The 9,357-nt window shown below is 38.4% G+C and overlaps 1 long non-coding RNA gene across 1 annotated transcript in view; it reads right to left on the bottom strand.

Annotated features, from left to right (window-relative positions):
- Nucleotides 1-347: 347 nt before the first annotated feature.
- Nucleotides 348-9,357, bottom strand: part of LOC106934421 (uncharacterized) — a 14,799-nt gene continuing 5,789 nt past the window's right edge. Inside the window, exons 2-3 of the long non-coding RNA XR_001421694.1 lie at nucleotides 6,161-6,218; nucleotides 348-2,907 (exon numbers count right to left, since the gene is read on the bottom strand). This is a non-coding gene — a long non-coding RNA (uncharacterized LOC106934421). The remainder of the gene's footprint in view (nucleotides 2,908-6,160; nucleotides 6,219-9,357) is intronic.

Here is a 9,357-nt window from a genome sequence, read left to right as displayed (position 1 = left end):
TGTTGTTTGAGGTCAAAATAACTCTGTATTTTCTACAAATATTAACATTTCTTTAAAAAAAGAGCAGAAAGGAGAAAAGGCCCTCATACAGTAAGATTTAGATCAAACACATCTGGGCTCATCAGTGTGTGACCTTCTGCTCTCTGGCTGGATGAGGAAGGCAGGAGATGGGCTTTAGTCTGTGTGGTTTTTACATCTGTTTTCTCTGTTTGGAAGTTCACTGATCTCTGAAATCTGTTTGCTTTTAGCAGAATGAAAGACAGGGCAGGGGCTTTCCTGCGCCCACAGCCTTCACGCTCAATGGTGCGCTCACCAAGGCCTTTTTATTCACTGTTAGGCGTGTGCTGTGTGTGGCTTTTCATTTCAGATGTTTGATTCTCTGCTGCTCCCACTTCCAGTTTCCTGTGGACATGTGATGAGGTGGAAACTTGGAGCGCAACAAATACAGTTTGTTGCGCTCCAGCCTGGCCAGGTGTTTTCAACCTCTGTGATCCAAAGATATTTTCATCCATTCATGTTCTTAATAAAAATGAACTAAAGCTGGAAAACAGAATTTGGACTTAAAAAAAAACAACATGTTTTTGTTGATTTATTTGGTTGTTAGCCAAGCCAGCTTTATTTATAAGCACTTTTAAAACAGCAAAACTGACCAAAGTGCTGAACAGACATCATATAAAAACATCAAAATAATCACTTAAAAAATGCAATGCACAACTTTAAAAATAAAATGACTTCTCTCATGCTGGGTCTATGATCAGAAATGATCTGCTCATATCATGTGATATGATCTGATCATATGATTTGTTTTCACAGCCTGTTCAAAGCAACTTTAGCTTAACTTTTCATGATTTAATACACTGACAAATCATCAGTGTATTGTACAATTTTAGGATAAATTTTATTTCATGTAAAAGCTGAAACATAAAACATTTACTTTGACAAGCAAACAACCGTTTCCTGTGATCTGTTCATTTCCATTCAGCTCTCCTCAGTGAATACTGACTGGAACCTTTTTGCTGTGATTACAGCTGATCATCTGTTGGTGTATGTCTCTACCAGCTTTGCACCTGCACAGATTCAGTTTTTGCCAACTCTTCTGTACTAAATAGTTCAGGCTCAGTCAGATTTAGGAAGAGCGTCTGTTAAGAGTCGTTTTGAACTGTTAGCAAACTGATTCCAACAGATCCTCAGTGGAATTAAGCTCTGAACTTTTCATTCACACTGTCGCTCAGTTATCCTGCTGGACAGTAAAGCTTTCCATCCCAGTCTAGTCTTTCACAGCCTGTTGAGTCCTGAAGGACTGAACTACACAAGTAGAACTGGAGGAAAACCGAATCCCAGAATGTATCACAGTGATCATGTGATCTGATCACATAATATGGGTAAGTATGTAACTTTTATATAAAAAAATAATAATAGTAATAATAATTTTTGAAGCTGTCACTATGAGATGGATAGCCTGTGAAAACATTGATCTCTACTGCCTTCTCTGAGAGCTAACTAGAAACAATCAATCAAAGCCAGGAGGCGGGACTTAGCGCTGTCAATCACAATCTCATGTGGCGTTGCTCATACACCTCTTCACTCCACCCCATGCTACAGATTTTCCCTATTAGCATATCCTCTAGTTAATGCTAATCCTAGTTAGCATAGGCACCGATTCAATAGCAGCTCAGGGAGGAGGTGGAGGAGATCGATCTTTTCACAGATTTTCAGTCTCATGTTGTCACGACATGGAGACAGTTTAAAAAAAAGGGGGAAAAAAAACAAAAAAACAATAACATGATAACCTACTCATATCTTATGCTAAACATGCAAGTTACATCCTTCATGTTTATCAAAACTCTGACTCATTGCCAAAAGTTCCCTCTTGTTTCTTAGCTTCCCATGCTCCATTTGGGAGGGCGAGTGAGCAACGTCCTTCCTGCTGGTCAGGAGGACTTCTGACCATCAGGATAGGAAAAAGCTGAAATATGTTTTTGAAAGAGTCTAAGATGTTTTACATGTAGCCCTGAAAAGGTGAAAGATGTTACAGGTGGTCAGATGCAAAAAGTTTATTGATGCCTTGAATAAAACCCCTGAGGCCGTCTGTCTTGCTTGCCAAAAAATCTCCAGATCAAATTTATTTCAGTGTTGGGAGTCTTACTCTTAGGCTCCACTGAGGTTCAGCCTGAGGCAATAACATAGGAAGAGGCTGAGGGGGGGGGGGGGGGGTGCCCTCTCTTTGGGGACAAATCTGTTGTGCGAATGGTTTAAAAGACATTTTAACAAAATCATCTCAATCTTTCAGTCAGTGCCTTGTTGCACCTGAAAGTATTCAACCAAACAGCTTTAAACTAGTTTGAAGGTCAATATTTATCTTAACTAAATATTTAATTTGGAGATAACAGTTTATCTTATTACTAAATATTTAGCCGAAATAGTAGTTTGTTTAAACTGCTAGTTATTGCTCCCATTGTCACATTTTTAAATAAATAAAACAATGTGAAAAAAGGCTTTACGACTCAAATTATTTCTGTGCAACTTTACACCAGTACCTCATAATGAGGAACCTAAGGTCCACGACCTCAGGCCAACCTGGTGCCTGATCAGCTTCACTCACTTTTATTGGAAATGTCTGAATCAAGAAATGCAGCGGGGTTGGGATAATTTTCGGTGCATCTGTAGTTGGAGATAAACTTTCTATTTTTAGGTTTTAGTTGCAGTAACTATGAGTATGGTGTCACTGTCAGTAATTGTTTTGACGGCCAGCTGTGGGGCAGCGGCTGCAACGTTCAGGAAGTAACGGTTGGTTTCCTGCAGCTGTGAAGGAGCTGCTGCTGTTGCCGCTACTGCTGCTGCATACAGAACCCTTCTGACCAAACAGGCTGCTTCCACTGTGGCCTGTGATTCAACAGACGTCTTCACCTGGCAAATGAACAAAAACACACACAGTTTAGCTGCAGAGAAGCAGCTTTGTTGTTCAGCTCTGTCAGATCTACTGAAGAAACGCTGAAGCTCTATCCTTTGGGGTGGACTACAGAAGAGTCAAGGGATCAAAATTTAGGAACTCGGCTGGCTTGTTAAGACCCAAAAGGTCTTTCAGCTCACTTTGAAACAATGTTTTATATTTCTATCAGTCAGATGCTTTCTCTTTGCTTTCATCCGACAGATGGCAGTTGAAATTCAACCTTTCACGTTGGCGTTTTACCCCCCAGTAAACGGTCGCACACATGAAAGGTCAAGCAGTGGTGGAACAAATCAAGAGAGGGAAATGGCCAGCAGATAGAGGGGTGAGGGTGAGGAAGAGGGATCAGACAGGAGGGAGACAGGATGCTGGAAGTCTCCTCTGAGTCTCTTCAGAAACACTGTAAATCACTGGGAAAGGCTCACGTCATCAGTTCAATCCCAGAATGTCACACACAGAGGAAACGGTTTCTGACTGCAAGCCGTTTGCGTAGTCAGATGGAAAAATGGCTGGTGACAACAGCAACAGATACAGCAACAGCAACAGATACAGCAACAACAGCAACAGATACAGTGGATTGTTTTCCAAAGTGGGGAACCAAACTTGAAGATTTCATATAAATTTTTTACACAGTTAGCCAGTTAGTGCTCAAGTGGAGCTCAGAGGTAAAGCTGAGCCAGAGAGACGTGGAAGCTCAGTTGCAACACATCAAGAATGACCCACATTAGCTCAGAGAACAAACTTCCAGAAAACTGCAAAGCAGCCAAAATACTGAGTTCCTTTAATTCAAAGCTGTCCCACTTGTTTAGAGTTACTTTTGATTACTAATGGAAACATTGATGAATATAGTTGAAGTATATTTTCTTGATGATTTTGATTACAAATGTAATGTTTATTCCTTGTTTCATAATTATTGTATTGTGGTTTTATGGTGTAAAACATTTTGGTGAAATGTGCTGGACAACATTTCTATTAAACTCGACCTGACATTTAATCCTGAGTAACAGGTGCATGACCTCGGTACTAAATCACCTTGGCAACTCCTGCTGTATACAGTCATTATGTCCAGTAACAACCTGACATAATTTTGAAGCCTGAAGTTAAAAATAAAACTCCTAAATAAATAATTTGCATATTGCTAAGTTTGAATGCATTCCATTAAATTAGTAACCTGATTTTTAAAAGGTGATAAATAAACAGGGTGGCTTGGTGTGATGCTGGAGGAGAAGAGGAGGGGCTGAGGGATGTCCAGCCTGTCAGGTCTGAGTCTTTTGTAAACTTTTCTGTCACTCAGATTGTTGCTTTGATTGGAAATGTGATGTCAATGATGGATAATATACCAGCCACTCTAAGTTTTGTTTTTTTTTTTTCTTGAAAAAAAAGTGCAAAAAAATTAGGACAAAAGCAACATAATTATGTTATTGCAATGTAATGAAATGACACAAAATTAACTTACAAGTGACTTTTCAGCAAGATGTAGGAGCTCGTTTTGAGTCAACAAGATACCTTGTTGTTCTTTTCTCTTATAACAAGACCAACAGTGAGGCAGAGCGCTGACTTAACATCTGTGATAGAATCCATTTTCATAGTCCATCTTCACTCTACTGTAGATAGAAATAGTTAGCCTACATTTTAATTCGGATCTTGTTTTAAATGTCAAAAATAAATCCAACATGTTTTTCCTCTTCTTAACAGAATCTGTACTTGTATAGGAAATGTTTCGATGATTATATTTCTTATTTCATCTGAAAAGCTTTAGCTTGTCCACACCAGCTGGGTTTAGCGGCTCTTCCGTCTCAAAGACTCTGAATGTATTTATTTTCTCTCTTTTCTTTCTGTTTGTGAATCTGTACTTGTTGTATAGAAAATAGAAACATTGATAGTGTGAAGTTAATGAACTAATTATTTTCATTAGCAGCAAATATCAAACTCCAGACATGATCCTTGTTTCTCACTAAGCGGTCATTTAATCTCTGGGCGTAATTAGATTTCACTGCCACTAATTTTTCACTGGTTAAAAGTTTGTTTTCAGTGTAACAAAGTTCAAGATGTTCTATTATAATGTGATAATGTTAGTTATTGTTGCAGATCCATTCAGTAAATTAGAATATTACTGAAAAGCCCATTTATTTTAGGAACTCAGACATTGGGTAAAACATATTATATAGATTAATTACACAGATGGATGATGGAAGCTTTTATGCTAAATATGATGACTTAATTTTAGTTTAAGGTAACAAAAACATAACATTTAAAATTTGAATATTACATCAGACCATTAAAAAAAACTCTTAACATCAGAATTGGGAGTCTGGTGAAAATATGTTTGATGCCTGCTTAAATCTAACAAATAAGCCTCATCTGAGAGCATAATTCTAAATGATTGAATATGACGACATAAGAGCAAGACTTGACAGTTGGCTGATTGGCATTTGATAGGAATCCCAGATGTACCAGCTTGTCTCAGGATCCTGACGGGCCGATCGTCTGGCATGATTTAGGGAAACAACATGTCTGCGCTGATCTGGCTACTTCTTCAATGAAACAGATCAAAGTGTGAGAAAACAGCTTTTAATCAGGTTACACACTCAGCTGTGTCTTTAGTCCACCTGACTCTTCCTGCTCCTACGTGTGGAGAAGAAACGTTACAGCTGCTGCTCATTTCTCCTGCTTGTCGTTTTGTACTCTTGCTGCTTTGGCCTTTCTGAAGCCAACATGATGAAAATGAGAGCCATGCTTTGGAAACTGACAATTTGAAGTTATTTTTATCTGCTATTATCTGCGGTTGGTCTGCTGCCCAGGCCGTACCAGAGTTACTCATCGATGATTTTCATGATGTGATTGAATTATGAAGCTGAATCCAGCAGTGATGGGGACATTGATCATCCTCAGAACTCAGATCAGTGCAAATGTATTCACAGAACTTTTTATTTTTTGCTGAGCTCATCGTTCTTACTGGCTGCAGAGGAATCAGATTTTTTTCCTTCCCTGTCCCTTCTGGTGTTGACTGGATCAATCTAGATGGTGAAGCTACTGCTGAATATTCTGTTTGGATAAGAATATATATTTTTTGTAAACCTTTTTTGAAAAAAAGAAATGAAAAAACTGTTCTTGAAATGATTGCTGACATCCTTGATGATGAATTAAGATAATTCCAGTCTACATCAGTTTTCTTCATGAACTGTTTCAATCCATTAATTTTTTTCACATTACCTAGAAGTCTTGCCAGTCCCATGTGTGGCTCAGGGGTACGTATAAATGAACACTGGACCTGGATAAAAGACACAAACAAAGAGGGGAAAAAACTGAGAAACATACAAATTTATTCCTGTTTATTTTAATATCAGAACAGGAAACCACAATAATTTTCTTTCTAATGGAAACTATTCATTAACTATTTTTTAGTTATAAAAACCATTTATTTAATATTACAGGTCTTTTTTATTCCTAATTGCAGACAGGTGCAAACGCATTGGGAAATGCAATGTAAACACATAACTGATGCAAACACAAAATACTCAAACTTAGAAATTATCTTTAGCGCCTGAGAGGCGCAAAAAGTACAGTTTTCGTTTTGTTGATTGCAGATTTTTGCTTCTATTTTGTGGAATGTTTTCCTTGTAGTGTTTTTCTGTTGGGTTTTGTCTGTGTGTGTGTGCGCGTGCGTGCATGCGTGCGTGCGTGTGTGTGTGTGTGTGTGTGTGCGTGTGTGTGTTTGGAGTTTGGATCAGTCGTGTGTTTGCACCTGTCTGCCACCGTATCAACTGACTGAAGAAATGCTTTAAAATGTGGACTAGAACATGGTGACCCAAAGTCATCCAAATGTCTGGTGAATAACTGAGGAGGAGAAACGAAGCAGTGGACAAAATGATGACGTGTGTGGATTAGGAAGGGTAGTAAAAGTAGTTTGTTTGATTCATTCAGTAATTTTAAATTAACTGTTGATAATCTTGTTCTATTTTCATTTTAAACATATCCAATAGGATAAATATCTCACTTCATCAGTTAAAAACCAATATAAACTGATCTGTTACTGATTATACAATCAATATAATAAGACCAATAAGTGTGATACCAAGCACTGTCATTTTTGTAACTTTCTGTAAGAATATGTGGATTACTGTGCAGTCGCTGTTTACATCCAATTAGTTTCTATGTTTTTTTTAAGTTTAACTTTGTATAATTATTATTAATCTATTACTAAAAATCAAGCTGCCAGCTTCGGTTTATGTGCTGTCTGACTCTTTTTTCTAAATATGCATTCTAACTGTTTCTTGTCACTGACTGCCCTCCATATCTCTGCTTCCTGCTCTACATAGACATGGTTACCAAATCTTTCGGCCCTCAGCTCTACTGTCTGTGAATCATCTAAGGAGCTGTTGTTGTTCCCTGCAGAGAGAGATGGTTCATTATTAATCAGATTGGCTTTGAAGTAGATCTGATTGATTTGTCCATCTGCAGTTTGAAAAAAAGAAAATACATCTGTGTGTATTACAAAGTCCAGAGTGTAGATCAATGGCTAAGTACTTGATGGATTTTTCAGTTTTGCTACTTCGTTGCAGGTGCCATATGAATGCAAACCTGATCAGCTCCAACAGCTCTGAATTTTTACTGCATTAATGTTTGTTTTCACTTTTATGTCTGACAGACCGGCTCGATTTGAACGCTGCCTCACTCACTTCGTAATTTTCCTGGGGAAAATGTTTTCATGATGTAACCCTGAGAAAGAATTAGGGATGCAGAAAAGGGCTTGGATGTGACATGTGAAAACTTTTGTGGAAGGAAGGAAAAAGACGAAACGAACGAGACTGAAGAGGAGCTTGAAGGCGTCGACCTTAAGACCAGAGACAGAAAATATCCAAGGTATTCGCTGTTGATTTTCAGGAAACATACAGAAACAAATGTAAGATTTAATCATCACTTCAGCCGCTGAACTGCCTCAAAATCTATTTATAGTAGCAACGGCTTTGAGGGGTGAAAAGATATATCCAGTTCCCATGACGATATGTGAATGTTGTTGGGAAAATCCAGTTATCCCTCCTTTTTTGTTTTTCGCAAAGGTTCCAGAAATCACAAACTATTTTTACAAATCCTTAATCTGAATCTTTTGATTCTTTATATTGCAGTTTTAATGCTTTTGAAATTCTAAATTAGAACCAGTGAGAGTGCTCCCATTTAGGCACAAAATATTTTAGATGATCAAATGAAGCCTATTTAAAAAAAGAAAACAACAAAAAAAATATTCATAGTCGTTCTTTAACACAGATGGAGAGCTCCAAAGTAGACAAAGATTACTCATGTCTTGTTTTCATTCTGTCTTTGTTCTACTGACGAGCCAAACTGCTGAAATATGAACTGCTTCAGTACAGCGGAGGTTTGTTCAATGCTAATATCTAAATGAATCATTTCAAGACGAGTTAAAAACTATTTCCTGTTTTAATCCAACATAAGAAGCTCAAACACAGTGGCTCACTGCAATGCTTTCAGCTGAATGTTGTCCACCAGCCTGAAGCAAAGTCAACAAAACGAGGAAACATTTCAACTAATACTTCCTGTCTAACTTCAGAATAAGAGTCTGTAACAAAGCAATGCATTATGGCCGCGCCTAAAATGAATTCACTTATTCATGAGATGAAGAAGCATGCTGACAACATTCACTGACACTTTGTGATGACAAATGTTACAACTTAATTTTGCAAGATGCTACATCCCATTGTACAGAAAACCAGTTAACCAGCAGAGAGGCTTCATCTCTGATCATTTGTTGAGGATTTGCTTAATATCTGTCAGTAGCTATAGTCTCTAGATATTTCACACATTAATTATAATTAATTATAATTCACATGGCAGAAATATGCCATGTGAATAACACACAGCCACTTCGCTGTTGGCTTGTTGGCAAAAGATGTTAATTCAATGTTGAACTGCTATCATGTGCAATCTGGGCAGGCGCAGAGCTATGGGGGGGGGCTTAAATATCTGATTATAGACTGAGAAAGTCTACCGCCTGTTGAGAAAGGTCTATTTAATGTTAAAGTTACTTTCCCTCAATGGAATATATACTAGTCAGTCCCAGTGACCGTTTCACTCACGGTTTAGCCGATGTGTTTCCTGGGTAAAGATCAACCAAAAAACGCAGACCAACCTCCCCGCCCCTCGCTCAACAGTTTCTGGTAGCGCAGGCGATAAACGTCAGGGGCCGGTAATTAGCCCCGCCCCCCGGCCCAACGCTGACTTGTTCCGCTAGTGAATCTGGGTACAGAACGGAATCACAACTCAGTGTTGTCAACACATAGTGCTTAAGTTAAAACGTGATTAACCCTCACCTAAAAGGGGTTGTGCTGTGGTGGCGCAGGGGTTAATGGTGGTTGATCCACAGTCAGTTTTCGACTTCAATCATACATGCAACA

The sequence above is a fragment of the Poecilia latipinna genome, unplaced genomic scaffold (genome assembly GCF_001443285.1).
Source record: "Poecilia latipinna isolate Pla-1442-1.1 unplaced genomic scaffold, P_latipinna-1.0 Scaffold1804, whole genome shotgun sequence".
NCBI lineage: Eukaryota > Metazoa > Chordata > Actinopteri > Cyprinodontiformes > Poeciliidae > Poecilia > Poecilia latipinna.
This window is presented reverse-complemented; position numbering and strand designations above follow the sequence as displayed.